At 42.9% G+C, this 25,690-nt stretch overlaps 1 protein-coding gene across 12 annotated transcripts in view; it reads right to left on the bottom strand.

Annotated features, from left to right (window-relative positions):
- SEMA6D (semaphorin 6D) overlaps positions 1-25,690 on the bottom strand; it is a 176,892-nt gene that overhangs the window by 35,436 nt on the left and 115,766 nt on the right. For 5 of the 12 annotated variants that reach the window (XM_032856581.1, XM_032856579.1, XM_032856580.1 and 2 more), the window contains exon 1: positions 18,672-18,973. The exons of 2 other annotated variants lie outside the window; for them this stretch is intronic. The gene's annotated coding sequence lies outside the window, so the exon portion shown is untranslated. Of the gene's footprint in view, positions 1-7,159; positions 7,192-18,671; positions 18,974-25,690 lie in introns of those variants that run through there. 5 more of the 12 variants (XM_032856586.1, XM_032856584.1, XM_032856585.1 and 2 more) reach the window with 2 other exon arrangements.

The raw sequence follows: 25,690 nt of genomic DNA on the forward strand, positions 1-25,690 counted from the left end.
GTAGGGGGAAAGAATCAAGCAGACTCTGTGCTGAGTGCAGAGCCTGACACAGGGCTTGATCTCATGACCCTGATCTCATGACCTGAGCCAAAATCAAGAGTGGGAGGTTTTACCAATTGAGCCACTCAGGTGCCCCTTCTTATTATTAATCATAGAAAAACAAATTATATCAATGAGGTACAATCTCAAATTAGCTTTTTTTTTTTTTTTAAAGGATACTATTTAATGCTGGTGAACTTGGAATGAGGTCAATATACTGTGCATGGCAGGGTAACTTAGGACAACCATTTAGAAAACAATTTGACAACGTGCACTAAACACACACACTCATCCATGTACATTAGTAATACTAATCTTTGGCTCAGTAATTTTACCTCTAATGATTTATCCTAAGCAAATAATCTAAAGTAAGAAGAAAAAAGGAACCTCATTAGAGGAGGATGCCCATTGTAGCCTTATTTATCATGGTGAAAAAATTGGAAGCAGGCTAAATTTCTAAACTTGGAGAAGAAATTAAAACAAAAGTATATTACATCAGCTTTGTGGACTATTATGCAACCATTAAGATGATAAAAAGGAGGACCAGACATCCTCAGCTTATGATGCAATACTAAGTATGAAAAAAATCAGAATATAAAACTGTATATATACTGAGTACAAGTTTATAAATACAGAGGTACATATAAATGCATATTAAAATGGAAAAGATAAAAAATAAGTTATTTTATATAATAGTTTATATTAGTTTTTTTCCCCTTTGAAAGAAAACTTTGTATTTTTTTAATGTTCAAAGAAGGTGGGATGGAGAGTAATCCATTAAAAAAATTAAAATTACCCTTCAACTCAATTAAGTAGAGCATTTTCTTGGTCAAGATGGTTGTTATTGCCTTTCTGTCAAATAAAACCAACAACTAATACTTGGATCCCATGGAAAATAACTTATTTTAGATGGTAACTTCCTAGACAATAAGTATCTCTATCACTTTGTATATTTATCCTCTGGGTGTTCAGTAAGGGAAAATGAAGGTAATTCAGTAATTGCAGTTAAATGAGCATATTATATCTCTGGCTTTGTTCCTCACCTCTCCCAACCTTCTACTTTTCCCTTCCTAGACTTCCAGAATATGAAGAATATTATTTATGTTTAGTATTTAGTATAATAACATTATACTAAAATAAAACCAGCAACAACAGTTTCTATTTTAAGAGTGAACTTTAATCCAATTTTTACCAAGACCCATGCCAATTCAAAATCACTGCTCTTCTCTTGGTGCTAGTAATACACTGACTCTTTTTTGCATTAAAATTTAAGAATTACATTCACATAGGAGAAAGAAAACTTGGCTTAGACTTCTTAGTGGTCCAATGTACACCAGTAAAAGCAAATGGAAAACTGATCGTAACTGTGTTCTTGGATATTTAAAGCCAACACCATTTTTACCCCAATGCCTCAAATACTGGCGTCAAGGTCTCCTTTCTCAACTCTAAAAATATGCACAGGAAAGTGGAGAAGGAAGACCTGGCCTATTCAGATCCCAAATTTCCACTTACAGCCCTGCAAGTGGAGGGACAGGAAGCAAGGACATTTCCTCTGACAACTTTCTTGCTCACCGCTGTAGTCATCCTCCTCCTTTAGCAAGATCCAAATAAGTGACCATCTAAGTGTCAGATTAACTTTTATTTGAATGTATAGCAAAACATTAGTACATATCTTTAGAAACTAATTTCCAAGCGGAACTTTTCATATTTTACCGTAGAGATAAATGGCTGCTGGAACGCTGAATCTATTTCAGAATTTGGTCACATTGAGCCATTTTTCTTAGTCATAAAATAAATACCATAGCAGATAAGGATAATTCCGTACTTCTGCCACTGGTTGTTAGAGCAACAGGAAGTCAGACTTCAGCTCTCTCTGTAGCCCTTTACAAATCAGTCCACTCAGTACTAATGCAAATGTAAACAGATCATTCTACCAACAGTTGGGGCCAAAGGAATATCTTGGGAGCTAATATGTGAACTCCCATTTGGTTCTAAGGCTTCTAGGCTAAGCATCCTATTGCCACAGTAAAACAGGCAGGAGTCAAGATGTTCTCCATCAGCAGAAAATAAAGTTAAATAAGGTCAAATTAAATTAAAATAAGTAAATATAAACAGACCCTTAAACTGGATAAGTTTTAGGAGGCCTAAAGAACAGGATAGCTCTTGAAAGCCGAAAAATTACCACTCTCTCTTTCTTTCTCTCTCTCACACACACAAACACCCTAAACTATTTGAGTTGTTTAAAAGAATCTACATTAACACCTCTTGATCAGGGTCAAAGTAAAAATGGCTTAATATTTAAGTGATGAAATCCACAGCACTAAGCATCAAGGCTTTGATCTTAATTGGCTCCTGCTACTGTGACTTACACCAAAGTTGTTTGTGGGCTTTTAACACTACAGACAGCCTCCCCATTTCTTTGCTCTAACAGGCCAACAGCGTGCCTATGAAGTAGGAGAGGCCCATTTGATGATGCAAATGTTCAGGGGGTGATTAGAGACACTCTCAGCGTCGTATTTTCTTGTGATCTAAAATTTGCTAAAGTAGAAGGTGGTTTCAGGCAGAACTCACAGTGTATCTAAAAATGACGGCTGCTGAATCTCAGTTAATTTAGAGGATTTTTTTCTTTGAAATGTCTGTATTCAATGCAATTTACCAGTGACCTCGACTTGATAAGAAAACATGAGTGTGTCTGAAATCCGTGCTTGCCGTGAAATAGATGTACGTTTTAATACAGAATTTGTACCTCTCAGAGGTGTCAGAATGACTGAACCAGAAAAGATCTTTGTTCTCACACTGAGTAAATGCAGATTCAATGATGCTTATTTCTTATACTTTGGAGACGCTGGGTCTCTGTAGCTATCCGGGCCACCCTTCTAAAAGTTAATACTGAATGTAAGATGACATGGGATATACCTTGAGCTGGCATTCACTTGGTGTCCCATCGTGGAGTGTGTTTTAATTGGTCAGTGCCCATGCCAAAGGGCTGGCTAAATATTTTGATTATCACCTTGCAATAAACCAAACTTTGTGGATTGTAAATTAGAAAATTCTCAAAGATGCCAATATTTGTATATCAGAATTTTAAGTTCTTAGATATGAATTTCTTTTTAAATGTGGTAGAAGTACTGGAGTGAGTTAAGTCTCCTCTGGGATATTAGCCTAAAATTGGATAGGGAGGAAAGGACAGATCCAAATAAAATGAGCAGAATAATGCCAATGCTCAATGAATTTGATTTTTTGTTATAAAACTATCAAACAGCATGTAGGCCTCGTCTAGAGGTCAAAGATTTTAACAAGAGCCCTGATTTCAACTTCTTCTTCTTCTTCTTCTTCTTCTTTTTTTCTTTTGACCCCATAATCCCCATGTCTTAATACCAAGTTTTGAGAGTGTGATCATCACAGGTATAATCCAAATGCAGGTCTGACATAATTTTATACTAGTATCTTGGTCTACTGAAGTGTGAGGATTGCCAGCAGTGACCCTGGAGGCCACGTCTATGTATATTTTGCCGTAGTTTACAACTGAGAGAACCAGTACCAAGGGAAATTAGGTGGCTTGTCTGAGTATACAATGCAGTGGGAACTCAGACCCAGAGTCTGGATTCTTTACAACTCATGACTGTCTACTTAGATCGATACAAAACAAATGTCACTGGTGAAAAGAAGCCATTGGGATGGGCCATGTGATTTTCAGGGGCCAGTGCAAAATGAAAATGTGGAGGTCCTAATCAAAAAATTATTAAGAATTTTAAGATAGCTATGGAAGAGCATTCTAGGCATGGGGCCAAGCTTGGCTGCACAGATAGCATACCCAGGAAACTGACCCTGGGTGCTCTGATTTCATTACTTACTGGACACTGACTCTTAGAAGGCAAAGGGGAAGAAAGGCTCTGTGAACACTGAAAGTGCTCAAAAATTATCTGTCACATGGATAAGTGAATGAATGAGGATGCCCATGAGTGGGAGAATATACCTAGGCAATTACTATTAAGACTCAGGGGCAGGTTGCGTTAATGCAGTAAGTCAATGTGAGAACATGGTCCATTCTTGAAGTGTCACAAATAATTTGAAAATACTGCATAACTTAATCAACCTTCACAGTCCTGACACAAATAAGTTGCCAGAACTACGTCCAACCTGCGAGTGGCTGTGTATGCATGTGGTAGGCATTACCGTACTATTATGTCCTCAAGAAATGCCAACTGCTTCCCAGAACTGTTTTGTACTTTTTTCTCTCTTTTGCATTTAGAAGTATCCATCCAGATATATTTTATGGAACCCATCCATGTGCAAAATCTATAAGTCCTTCAGAGATGAATATTTCGTACATTGCCAGGCACCCTTGATTTAAAAACAATAGTAATGGGGCACCTGGGTGGCTCAGTGGGTTAAAGCCTCTGCCTTCGGCTCAGGTCATGATCTCAGGGTCCTGGGAACGAGCCCCGCATCGGGCTCTCTGCTCAGCAGGGAGCCTGCTTCCTCCTCTCTCTCTCTGCCTGCCTCTCTGCCTACTTGTGATCTCTGTCTGTCAGATAAATAAATAAATAAATCTTAAAAAAAAAATAAAATAAAAAATAAAAAATAAAAACAATAGTAATAATAATAAAACTACTACAATTTATTGAGTTTTTACTATGTCAGATAGCATGCCAAGTGCTTTGAATGTATTTCCTCCTGAAGAGGACCTCGTAACATCTCTATGAGGTAGATACATTATCCTGATTTTTCCAGAGAGGAAAACCAGGCTTTGAGAGATTGAATGGCAGAATCAGAATTTGACCTCAGGACTGTTTGGATTCCTGGAGACTCACTGTTCTTTGAAAGGAAAAATAGTGCAAAGTTGGACATACTGAGAACAGCAGAGCAGGAGCTATTGCCTGACTTGAAAGAAATGAGACTTTTTTTTTTTTTTTTGACAGATCACAAGTAGGCAGAGAGGCAGGCAGAGAGAGACAGGAGGAGGCAGGCTCCCCGCTGAGCAGAGATCCCAATGCGGGACTCGATCCCAGGACCCTGAGATCATGACCTGAGCCGAAGGCAGAGGCTTTAACCACTGAGCCACTCAGGCACCCAGAAATGAGACTTTTATTTGATAAGGTCTGAGTGAAGTTTCACTTTGGTGAACAGAAATGAAAATCTAGGTGGTTAATTTTCAGCTTACTACAAAGGCAGATCAGTTGCACAAAGATAGATGGAGGAGGAGTCCCCTTGCCCACATTTTACAGGGACTTTGGCCTGATTTATTGCATTACTATACCAGGAAAAGAAGTTAACAGTGTAACAGTACAGAGTGAGAGAAGGCTCAGAGCCAAGCTAAGATTTCCTCTCCGGTAGTCTGTAGTATGTTTCATTAAGAGACAAAAAAAAAGATTAAAAAAAAAATGTGTATAACTTCCCTCGGTAGATACAGATTTACAATGTGTAAGAGAAACACGGGAATGGTTAACTTTAGAGATTCAGGGGTCAATGGTTTTTTGAAGTAGGGATCATAAGAAAATGTGAATTTTTAATCATGAAATGTCTCAGAATTGAAGAAAATATAGTGAGTGTTTCTGTCTCTACCCCTCAAGAGATAAGAGTGCCTTCATAATTATGGCTTTTATTTATTATGATGTTTCAAAGTGTTAATTTGGCAGGAGTATCTCATTTCGTATTTAAAACAAGCTACGGAAAAAAAAAATAGGAAAAAGCCTGGAAGTGTAGCAAAAGCAAATTCATTTTATATATATTCTGTCTGTATTTTGTAGCATTGTCCTCCAATGTCATATCTTTTATATTTTTTAATTGTCTGATTAAATAAAAAGTCTGTTTTAGGTATGCGAAATTTTCAAATAAGGGCAGAAAAAATATTTCTGACCAAACACCAAAGTTTTATAGCTTGAGCACACTCATGAATATATGTCAATGTAATATACACTGTATCTACATAGTATGCATATATAACAATGTGATATATACAAATAATTTGTAACAAAATGCTTGTTTTGTTCATGTAGCTATCCAATAGTAAGAGAGTCTCCCCTGTCTAAGTCCACTGGGGTGGTCCCATTCCCCTGCGCAAGACTGCTTTAGGCTTCAGCCACGAGCAGGTGTCATGACCCTATACACAGACACCAAGGAGAAATGTGTTACTAGGAGAGGTTTCTTAGTTAGCCTTGGTCTCTTGATTCACTGGATACTCACTTGGAATGTACCAGTTTTTCTGGAAATATGAAAAGAGCTAGCCAAGGACAGGGCAACAGGCTGGGAATGGCAGAGAATACAGAAGGCACCTAAGTCTTTGATGACATCGGTGAATCAAAGAATTTACCAACCCTGGAGCCACCCCATCTCAGGACTTCTTTTTAAGTGACTTAATACACATGTCCTCATTATTGAAGCAACTTTGAGATTGGTTTTCTGCTACTTGTAGCCAAACACAACTGAAACGTGACTGACAGCTATTATGTCCGAAGAACTATTCCGGCCAGTTTCCATACATTATCTCTAATTGATTTCACATCTCTAATCTAAGGGATATTTTCTCCATTTAACAGAAAATGAAACTAAGACTTGGAGAAACTAATCATATACTCACATCCAGCTATTGGATAGGACAGGATTCCAACCTTAGTCTGCTTGACTTTGAAAGTTATCATTTAAAATCTCAGTATGTGGGGCACCTGGGTGGCTCAGTCAGTTAAGGGTCTGACTCCTGATTTTAGTTCAGGTCATGATCCCAGGGTTGTGAAACTGAGTTTGCTTAAGCTTCTCTCTCTCCCTTTCTCTCTGCCCCTCCCTCCTCTCAATCTTTAAAAAAAAAAAAAAAAAAAAGAAGCTTCTAAAATCTCTGTATGCCTTTGTGTACTTGTGTGGTGGTACTGCATTTTTATATATTTTTAAATATGTCCACACTTATATACCTACGGTGAAGGTGTTATCTGTGGTAGCCCATCATTTATCACATTTTTCAGTCTTTGAAATGTTAAGATGTTATAAACATAAATATGTTTAACACAAAAATGTTAAACAGACTGAGGCAGAATTGAGGGAATATTCAATAAAATAAAGCAAACGGCAAGAACTGGGAAAAGGAATCATTACCAGGTTTCCTTTTCCATGGGGATTACTTATTTACCTCCCCACGGAATTCCAGCTCCGTCCTTGAGGCTAGCTGAGACATCAACATCACACTGGATGACATCTGTATTAAAGACTTATCAACCTGTACAGATAACATTAATGAGTAGGAATGTTGTAAGGGAGATACGTGTCTCTACAGAAAATAACCGATCAAAGATGGCAAATTTGCTGGATGGGGGCTACCATGCACCTTCCGTTTTCACAGAAGATCTTCCTAATCAATCAAGGCATTTCTTTTTCTCCTTGACCTTGGATGTAGACCCACAGACTTTTCTATCACTAGCTGCGGCAGCCGCTGCCAATCAGTCAGGTGTGGCTCTCTCCTTGGAAACTCATTTGCCCTTTGTGTCCTACATGTTCCTCAGGGGATGGCTCTTCAGGGACATAACTGAAATTACAGGGAAATTGTGCCATGCTAGCTTATCAACCCCTGAGAGTTGAATGAGGGAAAATTACCGCTAACCGAAAATATTATCTATGTATTTTTGAAAATTGAGTCTAAAAACTATATTAGCAGCAATGAAGTCTAAGTGATCCCGAAAGAAGAGGGCAAAGTGTTGTAAAATATAAATGGCAATAATAAATGTGAAAGTTGGGCTATTTGTGTGCCTGTCTCTTTTTTTACAGATTAGCTATACACACATTCACGAAGGGAATTCATATGTGGAAAAAATCACCGTTGGGTTTGATCCTATCACCTAGCTAATTAAAATATGAAAATAAATATAGCATTAAGGAATCCTCCTACTAGAAAGAATCTTGAAGATTCTTTGGACTCTCTCCACTGCCCATCCCCACCTCACTTTGTTCAATGAGAAAACTAAGGGCAGCAAGGCCAGCGCCTTGTCCACAGACATCTGCTAACTCCATTAAAACATGTTTCTCATAGTGTCCCCCAGATGACCCTCTGGTCTGCCCAGTTCTCCTTTATTCAATCACCCCATGAAAGACAATTGAATTCAGAGATTCTGTAAATGCAGCTGATCAGGTAAATAATATTCATCCTCACAAGACATAAATGAAAGACCATGTACAGTATGTTGAGTCCAAAGTAGGACATGAAGATCAGCGTGGTGAGTGTGTTTTGTTACTACTATAATGATTATTTTTAAAAGCCCCCAATTGATTATTCTCAAAGTAACAGGGCCCTCCTCAGCACTTATGTTCTATAACTTTATTGTTTCTTCCACTGATGGAACCAAGGAGATTTTCAAGTGAGTGGTTCAGTCGTGGGCTTTGAAGTCAGACAGGCGAGGGCATGAATCCTGACTCTGCTGGCCTGCCTGTGGTGAGGTACTGAACTGCGGCAGACAGAATCATGTCCCCAGCCCTGCCCAAGGATGTCCACACCCTAATCCCTGAACCTGTGAAGAGGCTACTTTACCTGGCAAGAGAGACTTTGTATATGTGATTAAGTAAAGGATCTGAAAATAGGGAGATTTTCCCGGATTACCTAGGTGGGCTCCAATATAATCATCAGGGTCCTGAAGAGATGGAAGGGGGAGGCACACAGCCAGGAAAGAGCTGTGACTCTAGAAGTAGAAGCTGGCATCAGGGACAGCTGGCTTGGACTTGGAGAAGAGACCACCAGTGAAGAAAGGAAGGCAGCCTCCAGAAGCTGGGAAAGACAGGGAAATGGCTTCCCCCCTAGGGACCTGCGGACACCTTGCCTTTAGCCCAGTGACACCCATTTGGGTTTTCTTACATCCAGAACTGTGAGGTAATGTATTCGTGTTGTTTTAGGCCTCTGAAACTGTGAGGATTTGTTGCCACAGCAATGGGAAACTAACTGATGCTCCCCAGCATGTGTCCTCATCTATAAAATGGGAATAAAAAAGTACATGCCCCGAAGAGCTGATGCAAGGATTTTATTAAGGGAATATAAAGAAAGCACATTAGCGCTCGGCAGAGATTAAAAACTCAATGAATGCTCACTATCATTATACATGTGATATCATCACATAGACTAGGGATTTATATAGTGCTGATTAGAATAAATGGTGATTCCATAAAATGTAATTCATTCTATCATAATAATACCTTACATCTGGGCGACACTCATTTGGCTTTTACGAAGCCTGTTAACCTCCACTGTCTCATGCGATGCTTATTAGAATTGTGACTCCACAGATGAAGAGACTGAGGGTCCGAGGGGACAGTGCTTTCCTCAGTCACTCAGAGAGAGCACTCTGTTGGCCAGAGTTGGAGTCCAGGGTTCCAGATTATAGTACACTCCCAATCTCATTGTGTGGCTTACAGAAACATACGGGCATGCTATGCAGAATCTTAATACGAAACAAAAATGATAAAGCCAAATGATGATGGGGTTATTCATCGCACACCAGACCATTTCCCATATGATCTCACCCAGCGACGTCTTCTGCCGGGACCTCCAGCCCCCCGCTCCTCCTAGCACTGCCTGAGTACTCTCTCTAATGCATCTAGTCAATTGTGCAAAGCACAAGGGAAAAAATTCCATCCTGACCGCAGCAGGCAATCACCTTATGCCCTGAAGCATGAAGTTTGATTACCCTTATCTCAGTTTATCATTAAATCAAAAACTGTTGCTATGAATACTGGCCTAGGACTCCATTTATGAAATGATATAGGCCAGTCAGCAGAAATAAGTGAGTGCCCTTTTTCTTTCTTAATTTCTGCTCACTGTGAAGATTTTTATTTTTTTATTTTATTTTATTTTTTTTTGGTGAACAAGGGGGTAAAAAAAGCCTCTTTAGCTTTGAACAGATTTTATTACTTTCTCCACTCTTTCATGAGCTAGCTGGGATGCCTCAGGCTCATCGCCATTCTGCCCGTGCTGTAGGTAAGAGGTTTCAGATCTGATACCTAGTGGCCTACCAATGCTAGCCTTGAAGTCTGCACCTTGTTTGGGCGGGGACCTGCACTCTGGCCATACCAGAACACCATTTATCAAAGCGGGGTCAAGGGACCACAGGGTATGGGTCAACTGGACTCTTTGCTGCAAATGCAGACTCTGGACCCCACAGAACAGAGCTATTAGTGCTGGGGCCCTGGGAATCTGTATTTTAACCCTATGCGCTCTAATGAGTTTTATCATTGGAGGACTACTGGTAGAGATCAAAGCTGTGGGTAATGGCAGGAATGGTCTGGGAATGTGTCTAGATTTCCCCAGTGCTCTTCAGTTTTTCATCAGCCCAGGGGGCAACCAGCACAAAACATATATGCCAATCATGTCTATCGGCCTTCAATACAACCAACAGTAGGAGCCAGATTTCTGAGGCCATGAATCCCAAATGGCTGACATCAGGGTCAGGGTTATGCAACTGGACATCAAGGGCTGGGGTCAGTCTCCAGGTCACTGGACCTCTCCTGCCAAACTCCCCTTTCCAGTCTGGTTGACTGTGCAGCAAATGTGGTGCATGGGGGTAGAGGGTAGCCGAGGGCGAAGCTGGCTTCAAGAGCTACATGTCTCTCCATGGGGAGAGACAGCACAGCATGAGGGCTAAAAGCCTAAGCTCTGGAGCCAGACTGCATTTACTTCTGTTTAATAGATACCGAGGCACAGACAGCACTCACCACCTGCCAAGCACTATTCTAAGTGCTTTTCAAATATTAATTTGCTTCTGTCTCACTACAACCCTTCTAGGTGGGTACTACCACCGTGGTCCACCTTTTCTGTGGTAAAACTGAGCCCAAAGGGGTGAAGTCATGGGCTCGAGATCACAGCATGTCAGCCACACAGCCCGGACTCACACCCCGACGGCCGGCTCGAGTTCTTGGTCAGGACCCTACTGCGCTGTTTCTCATGGATCCAACTCCCCGGTTGGACCCTGGGAAAACTGCTTCAGCTCCCATCCCTCTGTGCGCCCCTGTATCAAAAGAGGACATTATGAATAATAGTACCCACCCCCAAGAATGCTAATCAAATCATTCAGTAGATAAGGCACACAGCAAGCACTCAGTAAATGCTCCTTCTTAGCTACCGAGGAGTCCTACACCCTCAGAGGCAGCCTGAGGATTAAATGAGATAACATATTTAAAGTGTTAGGCACAGTGCCACGGCACACAGTAAGTACTAGCTGTTATTATTAGCTGAGTTGAGCCAGGCCAGTTTATTTTAGGTCCTGTCTGGGAGGCAACTGTGCTTTACGCAGGAGGAGGCAGCCAGTACTTCAAAAAAAATTACTGGGTGGGAGCCAGACTCATTATTAGACTGAACAGGTTCTCCGCTTTATGTCACTGGAATATTCCTGAAAAGTTCCCGATAGAGGATTTGTATATGTTTAATCCTCCTTCCCCACTGACCTATTTAATAATTTCTGATTGATCCTTCATTGGCAGTGATTTCTTCAGACTTAAGTCGTCTTTCAGACTGTCATGTAACTATTAACTTGTGAAAGACTTACATATACCAAGGAAAATTGAACCACTGGAGCAACTCTTGGCAAAGTAATTGGCTTAATCATCCGCTAATGTAATTGTTTCATTTTATTTTTCCTTTGTTACGTGTCCTAATAAGCATGCGTCTACTACACTGAACGTCCTGTCTTTCCTTCCATGAAGCTTATCACCTCCACTATTAAATGGAACCTTGGTTAAGTGGTTTGATTACGACTTATGTTAACTCAAGGGGTGAATGATGGCTTGGCAACCTGGGCCCAGGACGGTGGGGAGGGGGGGCACAGCTTGGTGGTGGGAGGTGAGGAGGTGGAGTTGTGGGGCGCCACTGCTGGGAGGTGAGTTTATCCTGAAAGCTCAGACCCAGAGAGTGCAGCTGAATCCCCAGGGTCTCTCAAGGATGGCATTTTCCAAAAAGAAGCATTAGTAACTTTCCAGGTTGTTTACTGCTACTTTTTCAATTGATTAGGAAAAGACTGTCAGCTCTAACCCCATTTTTTGCAGTTTACCAGGCATGATAGGCTCTATCTGCAATGTAATAAAATGTTAAACTCGACAGACACGTTTACTAAGATGTTTGCTGTGTGTCACTCAACTCTGCTACCTTTCAGAGATGAACAGGAACAGGTAATCCAGCTTCACGGGACCTGCAGTGTGGACTGAGTACCTGGAGTCCAGCTCCTGTCATTCTCACAGTTTCTTTATTTTTTGTTTTTGTTTTTTTTTAAAGATTTTATTTATTTATTTGACACAGAAAAGAGAGAGAGAGAGAGATCACAAGTAGACAGAGCAGCAGGCAGAGAGAGAGGAGGAAGCAGGCTCTCCGCCAAGCAGAGAGCCCGATGCGGGGCTCCCATCTCAGGACCCCGGGATCATGACCCGAGCCGAAGGCAGAGGCTTAACCCACTGAGCCACCCAGGCACCCCTCATTCTCACAGTTTTAACAAGTTTCTACTCTCTTCTGCTTCCTCTCTCCACATCCCCTTTTCCCCTCTCCAAAACCCCCAATATATGTACACAATTTAGTCCTTACCATAGAATCTACATCTAACGTAGAGTATTTTTCAAGTTAAAAAAGTTGAAACCAGTGAAGTAGGACCCTTCTAGTTTGGTTCTGCTAAACAACCCCATGGTGGGGAACAGTCTTGCTGGGTAATTTGAGGCAAATCATGTTATCCCTTGCAATGTGCCTGTGCAACACTGAACCAGTTGGCAGTTGATAGGGAGTTTTTAGCTCTGATCACGAAACAATCTACGGAATCGCCACAAGATTGATCCCATTCATTCTGATGGCTTAAGCCATGGGGCCATCTGCTGAATGGCCAAGTAGAAAGAGCACACCAGAGATACTCAATAAATATTTGTGGAGTGCATGGTAAACTGCCTCTTCACACCTGAAATGCAAGTCTGTCCTAGGTTAGGACTCAAATGTGGACAACTGATCGAGACCCTTCCCCCACCCCCACCCCAGGGCCTTTGCCTAAGCTGTTCTCTATGCTTGGAATGCCCTCCCTCTCACCACCTCCCCCACTGCCCCCTCACAGTCCACCTGTCCAAATCCTACCTAGTTCAAGGACCAGCTCAAATATCAGCGGCTGCACAAAGCCTTCCCTGACTACCCTAGCCAGAAATAACTCCTCACTCCTCTCATCTCCCATAGGTCTGTGTGTATGGTTCTGGCCCTGAAAACGCTCACCATTTTATTTTGGCTCTGTGTTTACCTGTCTTTTCTATACCGCTCAGCAAGACCCTTGAGCTCTGGAACTATGTGTCAGTTCCTCTTTGAACCATCTCCCCACCCTGGCACCTCCTTGTGCAGAGCAGACACTTGGTAAAAGTTGGCTGAATGAACAAATGGTTTCCCCAGCAATGACCAAAACAGAAACAACTGCAACATTCTTTCCTCCTTCTTCTGCCTCTCCTCCTCCACCACCTTCTCTAGCTTTTAAAAATATATTTATTTGACCCACCAATTACCCAGGGGAGGAGGTTCGGGGACCTAAAGATGTAGACAACTCCGCAGACCAAAAAAAGCTTCCAGGGACCCCTAGAATGATAAGCGATACCTAGGCCAATGTAGACGCTGGGGGAGTCTGAGTCTCTGGTCCGCTGACAGCCGGCTCCTGGGAATGGAAGTGTTATTTTCCCAAAGAGCTTCATCTGCTCTGGTTCATATGTGCCAGTTCCTCGTCTGACTAGAAACTCCTGACTTTATTTTTAAATACAGACTCCAATAATAGGCTAAGGAATCGCGCATCTTCCCGAGTCCTAATTATACATGTCCCTACACACTGGCCTTCTTCAAACCCGTATTTCTTTCCCATAAATATACGTTGAACAACTTAAATTTTAGCATTCTATGTAGTGGTAGTGTGTATTTGTATTTTTTTTTTCCCCTTCCGTAGGAATCCTGAATAAAAAAGGACAACGAAAGAAATGCTGACGTGCGAGTGACAATTTCTCAACAATGTGTCTGCTTACTCCTCCAGGTAAAAGGATTCTCTCACAACCATAAGTAAGAAAAATGTGTATTACTATATAATACATAGTCAAACTTCAATAATACACTTTCCATCCAGGTGCCACTAATGCTTGAACAGCTGCAGCTCTCACTGTCTTTGTTGATGGGCCCCATAAATACTCCTGGGAAATGGGACAAGGATACATAATGGATCTTCACCTGCCAAGATCAGGGAAATGAATGTCAATGGCACCCAGATGCAGACTGGGTGGAGAGTGATGAATTCTGCCATTTGTCCTGTGCCACTGTAATCTTGGACAGGAAAGCCTACCATCGAGAAAAATGGTGGGAGAAGGAGCTGTTCTAGGACACTTGAGAAGAAGAGTGTGTCATAATTATTTGGCCACCAAGAATAAAAGTGAAAGAAGTGTATAACAGTATGATTTAGTTTAGAGAAAGGTTAAAATTTAAGAGAATACCCACACTGTACATATCATTTCATTTGGTATAAAATGTTCCCTCTAAATGGGACTCTTTTATTGAAGAACAAATGTCAGAAATATCAGGGAGTCACAAAATTATAGGGTCATTCATGCTCCCAGAAACAATTCAGTGCAGAGATGAAAGGGTGTGGGCTGATATGTGAGCTCAAATCCCGACTCTACCACCTCCCTGGCAGTATGACCTCAGGAGAATGACCTGACTTCTCAGGTCTGAGTTTTCTTTTTAGATAGAGCAGTGATAATCACAGAGCCCACCTTGTGCACTTGACTGAAGGTTACAAGAGAGAATTATAATCAAGACTAACAGTAAGGGATAGGTATTGCATGGAGGCTGCTGTTTCCCCCCTCTTCCCCTTTCTCCATCATCATCATCTTCATCCTGCCATCCCAGATGGTTTGTGGCTGACTTCATTAGTAAATATGAGAGGAAGAAGCAAGAAGACCATCTCCCACCAAAATACAAGGCGGTCTCCCCTGCCCGCATCAAACTCCAAAAGCAGTACTTCTAATCATGAAAGTTTTCTTTTTAAAGCTACCCAACATAACTTAACAAGCCTATCCACCTAACTCATGTCCTTGTTTTATCAAGCTACGACTACTGTGACATACCTTCTTAGTAAAAAGAAGAAAGCCCCAGCCCCCCCAAAAAGCGATAGAAAGCACTGGGTACTATCAGACAAGAGTCCCAGATTTAAGGACATCACATGTTTTTTGTGAAAAGGGAGGAAGCAGCGATATATCTACTTCTCCAAGGAACTCAGACAAGGTCTTTTTCTGTTTTCAGTCATTCAGAATCACAGGCTAAAGGCTACTTCATTCTTTTCTTCCCCTTTTAAAAAAGACTGCCTTCCGAAGGTCTAGGATGAGTGGTGTCTGGGTGGCTTCTTCTAATTCTGTAATTCTGGTGGTTTAACTGTGTCAAGCCTGCAGAGGCTTTCCCGTGGGGTGTCTACGGCTGTGGCAAGTCCTCTTTGAAGTGGGGCACACCATTGCAAGTCGGCAGGGTCTGCAGAAAGGTCTGCAGGTGTGCCCCCAGAACTGGATGAGGGGCCCAGCCTAGGTTGCCAAACAATGGAAAGTTCCCGTTCTGGGTGTTAACTGTAGTTACCACAGCCAGACAATGCTGCCAGTGGTGTGGAAGAAAAAATTGCTGTAGCCAGCTGTGCTGTTCACAGTCGGATGGATTCTGTGTAGCTCCAAATGGTGATGGAGCCAGCAGCCTGTTGTAGCCAAGGACAGGATGATGGATGATCTACATACTGTGTCCAAGTAGAGAGAATGGCAGAAGTTCACTTCAGGGTTGTTAAAATGCTAATCTGGGGGGACTTAACAAAAGCTTAATAGAAATGAAAAGTTTGAGAAATAAGTACACCTCACGGGTATCTATGTGGACCACTGATTTGATCGCCCTTGGTTACATAAATGGTGGCTTTTCCCAGTAAAAACATTTCCTAGTTTTCCTGTTGAATGAACGGAAGCACCTCCAAATTGTTAGCGGCACTGCCACTGTTGTGGGTCTGAGGAGAAAAGTCAGCCCAACAATAGCCACCTCCACTGAAGAAGGTTATGAGAGGCTTAATATAGTTATATGATTTTACTCTTTCTGTGTCCTGGGAATAAATCAAAACACGTCCGTTCCCCGACCCCCACCCCCCAGCAGAAGTTGGCAGTTGTTCATGAAATAAGCAGCAAGCTAAGACATGGGCTTTGGTGGATCTTAAAGCAAAGTCTCCATTCACATGAGTTCTCCTGTTCTAATGACAATTTCAGTTTGTGAATTACACTACTGGTATATTCAATGATTAGTGTTCATAATTTAGGATTCAACAGCATGCTTCAAAAAAAGGTGCATATTTACATTTCTTGCCAGTGATCCATTTCGCCACGTGATCCAAGAATGCCATTTGCATTCTTACTTAAGTTGAACGTACAGAAACATGGCTGCCTCACCTGGCTTTGGAACATGACAAACATAGCTGCTTGCAAACGACAGGTACTCGATAAATACTGACTGACTGGCACACCCCCGAGTGCCTCTTGCTTCCTCTAGAAATGAATCTAGAATGTGCAGGCTTAAAGTCTATTAATTGAAATAAAAGGTAATATTTTATCCTGCAATGGGTGAGGGAAGGAGTTCACCTCCTACAGTTACACCAATAACGGTTAGGCATTCAGCCAGGCTCTTAACTCTGCATAAAATGCATCAGAAGGGTGAAAAATGACCCCATTTCAGATGCATTTTTCACTCTTTGTATCTTAGTGAAACTCACATGCAAGAACAATGACTAAGCTAATTACTAACGTTTATTATGATGGAGCAGCAAGAAGTGAAAAACTTCTCCAGTTTCAATAAGTCCTTAACAATTATGGGCATCTTTGTGAACCAAAGCTCTGATTCCTGCTTATTTGCCTGTGTGCCTTTCAAGCAAGAGAAACCACCACACAAGGATGCAGGGGTCCACTTACCCAGAGCACCGTTACTGGACAGATCCTTCCTGTGCAGCAAGCAGCCAGTGAACTGAAGTCCACTGGATATTTCTAAGTTGCCCTCACTCTAAGGACTAATAGGTTTACATCAGAGCCATCTTCCAGATCCATCAGACCAGGGGAGACAAGACCAGATGGTGCTATTAGTGGGCACCAATAAAAATGAAAGAGAGAGAAAGAAAGAGGGAGAGAGTAGAAGGAAGGAAGGAAGGAAGGAAGGGGGCAGAATGACCACAAATCTAATAAAACTTGAGTTAACCAGCTGTTTTGTGATGGAAAAGTCATAATATTCCTGGCATACTGTCCTACATCACAGAAATGTTCCTCAAAAAAGGTCATCCATGTAGTATCTCTAGTATAAGTGAAGAGAGGTACCAATATTCTATAGGATCCAGTAAGACATAGTAACTGGTTTTTAATCTAACTAAATGACCCAGGGGAAGAAAATGGTTTGCTAAACAACACATTTTGGAAATCTTAGGGTTATTTACTTAACTGTCTTTCTGAGAGCACATTCTAGGGACCTAAACAGAGCACAGACAGTAACTACAAAAAACAAAAATCGGCTATGGCTGTGCTTTAGTTTATTTACCTTAAGATGTTTTAAGTTCATGATAATATAGGCCCAAATTTCAGGGCTTACTTGACAATTTCTATTTACCTAAGCCGGGTAAATGTTTGTGTAGTATTTGCCAGCCTGACAGAATATGCCTGTCACTCACTACATTAAACAGGACTACACACAACTTGATTTCCTGAGTTAGATAGCTAAAAAAGCAATAGGATTTTTTTACAACTTGAATAAACCAGCATCAAAACCTACTGTTTATTGGACCGAAAGGATAGTAAAATGCTCATCTTGAGCTGTCTGAGATTTTTCTCAGTTCTACAGGGATGAAACCTGGAAAAATTTCTCCAAACAAGAATTTTTCCTCTGCTGAGGGGCAGAGACCAAAACGAGACTGGAAGAATGTTAAACCTTTCCCTAGGACTTTAGCCTTGAAATAAACAAAAGAATCCACTTTATTGCTCCAAACATCAAGCAGAGGGGAGAACAATCCTGCAAAAAGCAACTAGACTTTTTACTGCAGACTTAAAATTCTCAGTAGCCAGAAGTTCTTGGGAAAATTACCCTAGACATTTCTTTTCCCAAGTTACTGGAAACACTACCGTTATTTTTGAGAGAAAGCAGCCGCCCATAGTGGTGGACATAAGGTCCAATTACTATTTACAAAGTCCATATATCTGTAATAACGATCTGCTGTCCCTCCTGTGTGAAAGTCGCCCAGCTGAGACTGGCGAGGGGTTGGGCTGCTGGAACTTGGGTCGCTGACTGGTCAGCTCAGCACAGGCAGTACTACCCTGAGTTCCTCTAATGCTGTAATTAATACTGCTACTTCATTCCCCTCTAGCTTCCATGACATTTAGCTCTTCACAAGTTCAGGATTTAAACAATCTCTCGACAGCGGTGGTCCCGAGAGTCGATTTAGCAGAAATTTTTAAAACCCAGTTCTTACCCATACCAAGTCTTTTATGACCTTTTATTTCAATCCAAGACTTAAACACGACAGAGGAAGCTTTAAGCCTTCCCAAATTACCCAAGGCGGCTGCTCTATCAGTTTCTGCAGACAAGGAACAGACATCATCGCTGTCAAGACGGGAAATAAAAGTTTCCCTACCTTCCTCCTCACCATCCCCCTGCCAGCGGCTGCCGATGCGAGCGGCGGGCTCCCTCCCGGCTGCAAGACGCCTCTCGCCGCCGGAGAAGGGGCTCAGTGCAAAATTGACTCTTCCTTATTTGTTTCCATCCATAATTGATGGGTAGATGAGAACGTAACACATCTCTGCGCTGGGCTCTTGCCGCCTGGCGGAGACCCTCTCCAAAACGCTTCGGTAAATCATTTCCAGCCGTAGAACAAAGCACGGAAAGTTGCGGGGGAGAGTGGCCAACAGGAGAAACCCGGGCGCCGGGTGGGCGGTGGGGGTGGGCGGTGGGCAACTCCAGCCTCCAGAGACCGCCCGCGGCGCGCTCGGCCAGCAGGGGGAGAAGGAGGGTGGGAAGTGGCTGCCCTCCCGTCTGGAGCCTGGGTTGGGGGGTGGAGGTGGCCGGGTACCCCGAACCCCCGCCCCCAGGCGCTGCCGGAGGCTCTCCGATCCCGGGGCGCACTGACAGGTAGCGGGCGTCCGCGGTGAGTTGCTAGGTCTCGGCGGCGGCTCTGCGCCCCTTCTTCCAGCGCGGGCGAATGCCTGCGGGTCCACTCCTAGCCTTGCGGGCGCTGCGCGACCCCGACGGTCCCAGCGTCGGCTCCGGGGTGGGCGGGCGGAAGGGGGCGGCCGAGCCCGCGGCCGGCTGTGTCGGCCTTGGCTCAGCTTCTTGCGCTGGCTGGAGACGCCGTGACCGAGCAGCCAAGCAGCCCGGGTTCCCACTGATAATGCGCGGGGAGAGCGCGGAGCCGGCTCTGCCTGGCAAGAAACTTTTACTTGCCCCTCCTTCTGCTTTTTTTTTCGAGGGGGGAGCGTGCACAGTGGAAGGGGCCTCCAACTCCACGTGCCCCTCCCCCTAAACCTCCAGCAGTGTCAGTTTTGATGGGTCCGCCAAACCTCTCCGGCCCGCTACGCGTCCCTTGCACGGCAGGCGGACAGGGCTGCTTGGAAGAGAAATCAACTCTCCAGTGACAACACACATGCACGCACATACACACGCGCGCGCGCGCGCACAGGCACACGCACATACACGGGCTGCGATTCCGGCTCTGAGGATCTGAGTCCGATCCCCACCAGGCGCCCAGGGCATTAGCAGATTATAAGACGGTCTTACCTCATTGGGGGTGGGGAGTGGGGGTCGGCTGGTTAAAAAAAAAAAAAAAAAAAAGAAAAAAAGAAATAGAAAAAGCTCAATACGCGCAGGGAAAAAAGAAAATAAAGAAAAAAATCCGTCTTTCTCTTTAGGTCTTGGCTTCCTCGATATAATCCTGAAACTCGCCACCACCAGTCCTTGCAGCAGCGACAGGAGCAGCCGCGGGACGGAGCGGGAGCAAAACAAATCGAGGCAAGGCAAATGGTGTAATTCGATCCATCTCCAAGTCAATCCATCAGGCGAGCCGGAGCTGGTTCCCTCCCCGCACCAAGCAGCTCGCGACGCGGGGCCCACCCCCGGTCACGGACGGCAGGAGGCGCGGGCGGCCCGGAGCGCTCACCCTCGGCCGAGTGCCGTGGCCAGCGCCGCCTGGAGGCCCCCAGCCCGGCGCCGCGGCCCCGGTGACCCTTCGGTGGCCCTCGCGTCCCTCCTCCCTGGCGCTCTGCTGCGCACCCTCCCTCTCCCCACCTCTGAAGGGCTGCTCCTTCCAGCAACTCCCAGAGCCTCAGTCATCCAGCTCGCGGTGGCTGCTGCAGCCTGCCTGCAAAGCAGCCTTTTCGCTTTCCTCCCTCTTTCCCTCTTTTTCTCCTTCCCTCACTTTTTTCAGAGCTTTCCTCCAGACATCCAGAGGACAAATCATTGCAGCCCAGAGGAGCTGCAGGCGCAGTTGCTCTGTAAAGTTCGGCCTTGGTTTCCTAATCTAAGATTTATTTTTTAAGCACATCCTTACAAAACCGCCCCCATATTACCTTTCTCGTCCCCCAACCCCCTCCAATTTCTCTTTATAACCACTAAGCAAAACAGCTGGGAAGAAGCAATCAAACATTGCTTTATCTTTATAAAATACAGAAATTGCCTACTAAAAATCCCATTTCTACTTTGAATGAAAGCCATTCAGTACAGTATAATTTTGCAGGCTAATGAGCCGGTTTTACAGGCAAGTGTTTCGTGTAATATGTTGTGGGAGAAATGAAAATGTCCTTGAAGTGACATCATTTAAAATTGACTGTCACAAATGAAAGGGGAAAAAGGCCATATATTCCAAAACAAGAGGATTTTAATCCAAACTTCATTTCCAAGAATGGGGGCTGTGTTTTATTAATTTCCAGTTGAATTATGAATCACTGAGGGCTCTGAATGGCTGGAATGAACCATGATATCCCAAGAAGAAGAAGAAGAAGGAGAAAGAAGGAGAAGGAGGGGAAGGGGAAGGCGAAGGCGGAGGCGGAGGAGGAGGAGGAGGAGGAGGAGGAGGAGGAGGAGGAGGAGGAGGAGGAGAACAACAACAACAACAACAGAGCTTTTTCACCAAACTTTCAATATTCATTTGAGTATAGTTAATTACTCTGAAAGAGAGAAGAAGGGGATGGGGAAAGGCTTTTCCTTTCCTCAATGGTTCCTGCTTTCTCCTCTGCACAGAGTTGCATGTTTACATTTAGGAAAAATACCCTGTTCTGAGTTGTTTCTAAAACTTCCACTGACAGCCTTGAAAAGGAACTCAAAAAGACACCCCATGGAACTGCGGAACTGCTGCCCGGACTCATCCGGAGAACTGTTTCCTCACCAGTTAACACTTTGTTACCAAAAGGAAGAAGGAGGGAAGAAAGGAGGGAGAGTCTTTTAAAATATAAACTCTCTTCCTGCTGTTCTTCCTATTCGAAGAAAGGGGTAGGGGGCGGAAAGAACAGCTTTGGCAACCCTGCTCTGTGATTTTTCTGTTGTTGTTAAGGCTTTTGTTGGCTGGCTGGCTGGTGTTTTCTGGTTGTGCTGGGCTCTGACATCATTGCAAGTTACTTGGCAGTCAGGGCCCTTCCCCAGCCAACTTCTGACCCAGAAAGCTGTGCCTGTTTTACTGGCATCCAGTCATCCCGTATTTTCTCCACCAAGGGAGCAGGCCCCGCTGCAGGCAGAGGGCTCTGTGCACTGAATGAAGATGCAATGGGGTGACCCGTGGCTCCATAAGAATTAAATTGCCACCCACCTGGAGGCAGAAAGCTTAGGAGTTGTTCTGTCTCTGCAGTAGCAGCAAAGGGGGGAAAAAAAAAAGTTCAGTTCTTTAGATTCCTGAATTCTTTGCTGAAATTCCATGATGGCCAACTTTACAAAGCACCACCCCTGGGAGTGCAGTTTATCCTGGACTGAGTTCTTCAATCCAGGAATAAAAAAAACTTTGAGGCTGCAGAAGGATGTGCTAATAGGTCATTTCAAGCCAAGGATTAGACATGTTTTCAGTCTAAACATCAGTCTAGGCCTTTGAGCCAGTCTCAATGTTTGGTTCACTGGGGAAGAGAAGTAGGGAAGTGGACAACCCACTGACACGGAAAGAGTGGTACCCTGTGTCTTTTGGTCGGGATCAAGACATTACTCTTAGGGATTCATCATCTCCTTGGTTCCCAGAATCTTGATCGTCAGGAAAATGACTTTCTTTTCATTTGGATTTTAGTGGGAAGCAGTCTATAAAGCAAGTGCTCATTCTATGCACTTTGTTAGCATTTGGTCCTTTCAGTTGATTTTATACACTTTTAACCTTTCAGCTCTGTTTACTTCTCTGGTGCCATATTTCGTCCTACGTCCCACATCCCACAGTACATCCCTATTAGGCTCTAGCATCGCATGGCCGCTGGCGGCTCCCCACTGTGTCACCCTGCTTCATGTCTCCTGTCTTCATTTATGGTGTCTCTGCTTTTAGGGCTGCTCTTTCTCCATAACTTCAGGTACTTCACTTTTACCAAAAATTTTTCTAGGTGTCAGAATCTCCCTCCTCCCACTAGCCCCAGGATGGGTTTAAGCACCTCTTTTCTATGCTCTCCCAGAAAGTTTATCTAGGTAATTTCCCACAGGGAAGGGAAAAGATCTGTTTAGGATGTCTTCCCCATCAGGTGCTTCTTAACTGCAGGGATTCTTGCCTTTTGACCTGGATAGCCGCCCCCCCCCCGCCCCGTGCCTAGCACAATACCTGGCATTTACTAGGCACTAGTAAATGGTAACAGAGCCTAGGACTTTTATGTGCTTTCATGCCCTTTTATGTGCTGAAGTAGTCATCTCTAGACTGTGTCCTCCTCCAGAGTAGGGATTTATTCACCTGTATCTCCTGAGCAAGCATAGTGCCCTTGTAAGGATATAGGTTGAATGAGTGAATAATGAAGGAAGAAAGGAAGGAAGATACCTGGCTCTTTCCACACTCAGAAAGAATGCTTAAAGGACTCACTGCTGTAGAGGGTTAGCAGTGATGCTTTTGGGTTATCTGTGTACATCTCACATTAGGGATAAGCAGTAACTTCATTCACGGTCCTTCGTTTGTTTGTTTCCTTTAGAAATAAAACTCAGAATGTAATTTCTATCTTTCATTCCCAATCTCGTTTCCAGAATAAAAGCTATCTGAAAATTATGGAGAATCTATGTGTAATAGTCAGTGAGAGTTTATCAGTCATTCAAGAGTACAACTCATGAACTCCTATAGCACAAAGCATTCGTGCTTAATATGGGCCAAACTCTGTTCTAGCCTTTTACAAATATTAACTCACAACAATTCTATGAGGTAAGTACTACTGTTATCTTCATTTTCTAGAAAAGGAAACTGAAGTTTACAGGGTGCAAGAGACTTGCCTAAGGCCACCCAGGTAGTAACTAAAGAGGATCTGAACCCTACCTCTCACTTAGTTGTAAGAATGCTTAATAAATAGTGAGGTCACAGTTAATAGCAGTAGTTAATAGTAAAGGCTTTAAAACATCAGACAACCTGGATTCAAGTCCAGACTCCTCCCCCTTGGGATAATTTATTCGACTACGTTGTGCTTCAGTCTTCTCACCTGTGAAACAGGGGTGATAACAATATTCCACATGGGTCTTATGAAGCCTGAATGTGGTAATGCATGTAAAGTGTTTAGCATCTTACCTGGAACACAGCAAGCGCTGAATAAATATTAGCCAATATTATTATACATGCCCTGAAGGCAGAGCAATCTTGGAAGCCTGCAGAACTGAAAGGGAAACTTAATCCAACCTCACATTAAAAGTGAGCTTTAGTGCAAAAACACATGGTATACAACAGCTTGGCAATGCCTTCCTATATTCTTCATGCCCTCATCTGTGTCTATGTATCTGTTAATTCAGATACACACACTGCTCGCTATCCAGTGGATATGAAATAACATTCTTGTATGAATTTTAATGAATAACACAGTTTAGGATCTAGAATTTCATGTTCCAAAATAAAAAGAGAAGAGGTATTGAAATTTCAAAGGTAGCTGCAGCTCCTGTGATTAATTTGGAATGCACATATAGTCTTCCTTGCGTTCGCACATTATAGAAAGTGCTTTTGTGGCAAGGGATTGCTTTCAAAACTAATCTAAGCTCTCCATGACATGATAAATCATTAATAATATAGACCCAAATCTCGGCATCTGCATGGGCACAGCTGGCCTCCTTGTGTCAACAGTCTGCATATGAAAGTGACTCTGCCAAGATATTTCACTTTAATGAAAAATATTTATCATGGTAAATCTTAAACCTCAAGATTTTACTGACATAATTCATTTCTATTATTATGTACTATGATAAGATACTACCACAGCTATGCTTATGTTTGGAATGATAAAACTGTGGCTTTTTAGCCATTTTGATTACTGTTCCTTAGCATGAACAATTTTTGCCGTACACTCTAAGTAAAGGGAGTGCACCATGCATCTACGGTAATAATAAATCAGTTACTTATCTAATTTCGCTAATGACCCCACAGGTGCTGCTATGTGGAAGGACACTGAGTGCTCAAGCCAAATTAAATCAGACTTTTTTTGTTTTGTTTTGTTTGGTACCATCAGAAAGATGAACGGTAAGCAGCCCTTAGTACTAGCTCTTTTGAAAACAGACAAGAGATCAGGAATGCTATCACCATTTCATCAAAGATCTTTTGAAACAGCAGAAACAAAATAAACTTTTTAGAGGGAGGGTCAAACACAAGGATGATTAAATTAGTCCCAGTTTCTTACTTGTACTTATATGTACTTGGGAAAGAGTGCTTAGGGTGCAGGGATGCTAGCTTACATCCCCGCAGGTATAGGGAAGCTGAGACTCTGTGTAAATTCCTCAGAGCCTTCTCTCCAAAAGTTACAGCAACCAACCCACTGACCTTGAGGAATCGGGGCTGAATAATATCTATTAAATGTTAGAATCTCTTCACAAAAATGAAAGATAATACAATTATTCAAAAGTGGTAGAGAATTAGAATATGTTTTTTGAAATGTATACTTTTTAATTTTTTTAACAAAGATATAAAATATCTTTTTTTATAAAAGATTTTTTATTTGTTTGTGAGAGAGGGAGCATGAGCAGGGGGAGGGGGCAGAGGGAGAGGGGCAAAAGACTCCCCGCTGATCCGAGAGCCCTAAGAGGGGCTTGCAGGACTCTTGAGATCATGATCTGAGCAGAAGGCAGACACTCTACTGACTGAGTCAACCAGGCACCACATTTTTTTTTTAAATAGACCCCACTGTCTAATCACCTTCTTCTCCTTTTTTTTTGTTTCCCTCTCCTTCTGCTTATTTATTAATTTATTTATTTTTTGCCTCAGCCAATGTTAAAATTCAAATCAACCAAGGGATAAGAAACTAACTGGGTACTTAATACACCTTAGATACTGATGGCTACAATTTTGTCCACTTAATTTTCACCATAACTCTTAGAGACAGGAATCATTTAGGAATGAAGAAACTCAGGATTATTTGAGCTAACCATCTTAAGGTTTTCAGCCTTGTAGATGATGGAGGTCCAGAATCTACCATAGGTCTGTTTGGCTCTCAAGCCTAATTTGCTTTCTAGGCATGCTGTAAAAAATGTAAAAAA

Source organism: Lontra canadensis, unplaced genomic scaffold, assembly GCF_010015895.1.
Source record: "Lontra canadensis isolate GAN:19392208 unplaced genomic scaffold, GSC_riverotter_1.0 scaffold12, whole genome shotgun sequence".
In the NCBI taxonomy this organism is placed as follows: Eukaryota; Metazoa; Chordata; class Mammalia; order Carnivora; family Mustelidae; genus Lontra; species Lontra canadensis.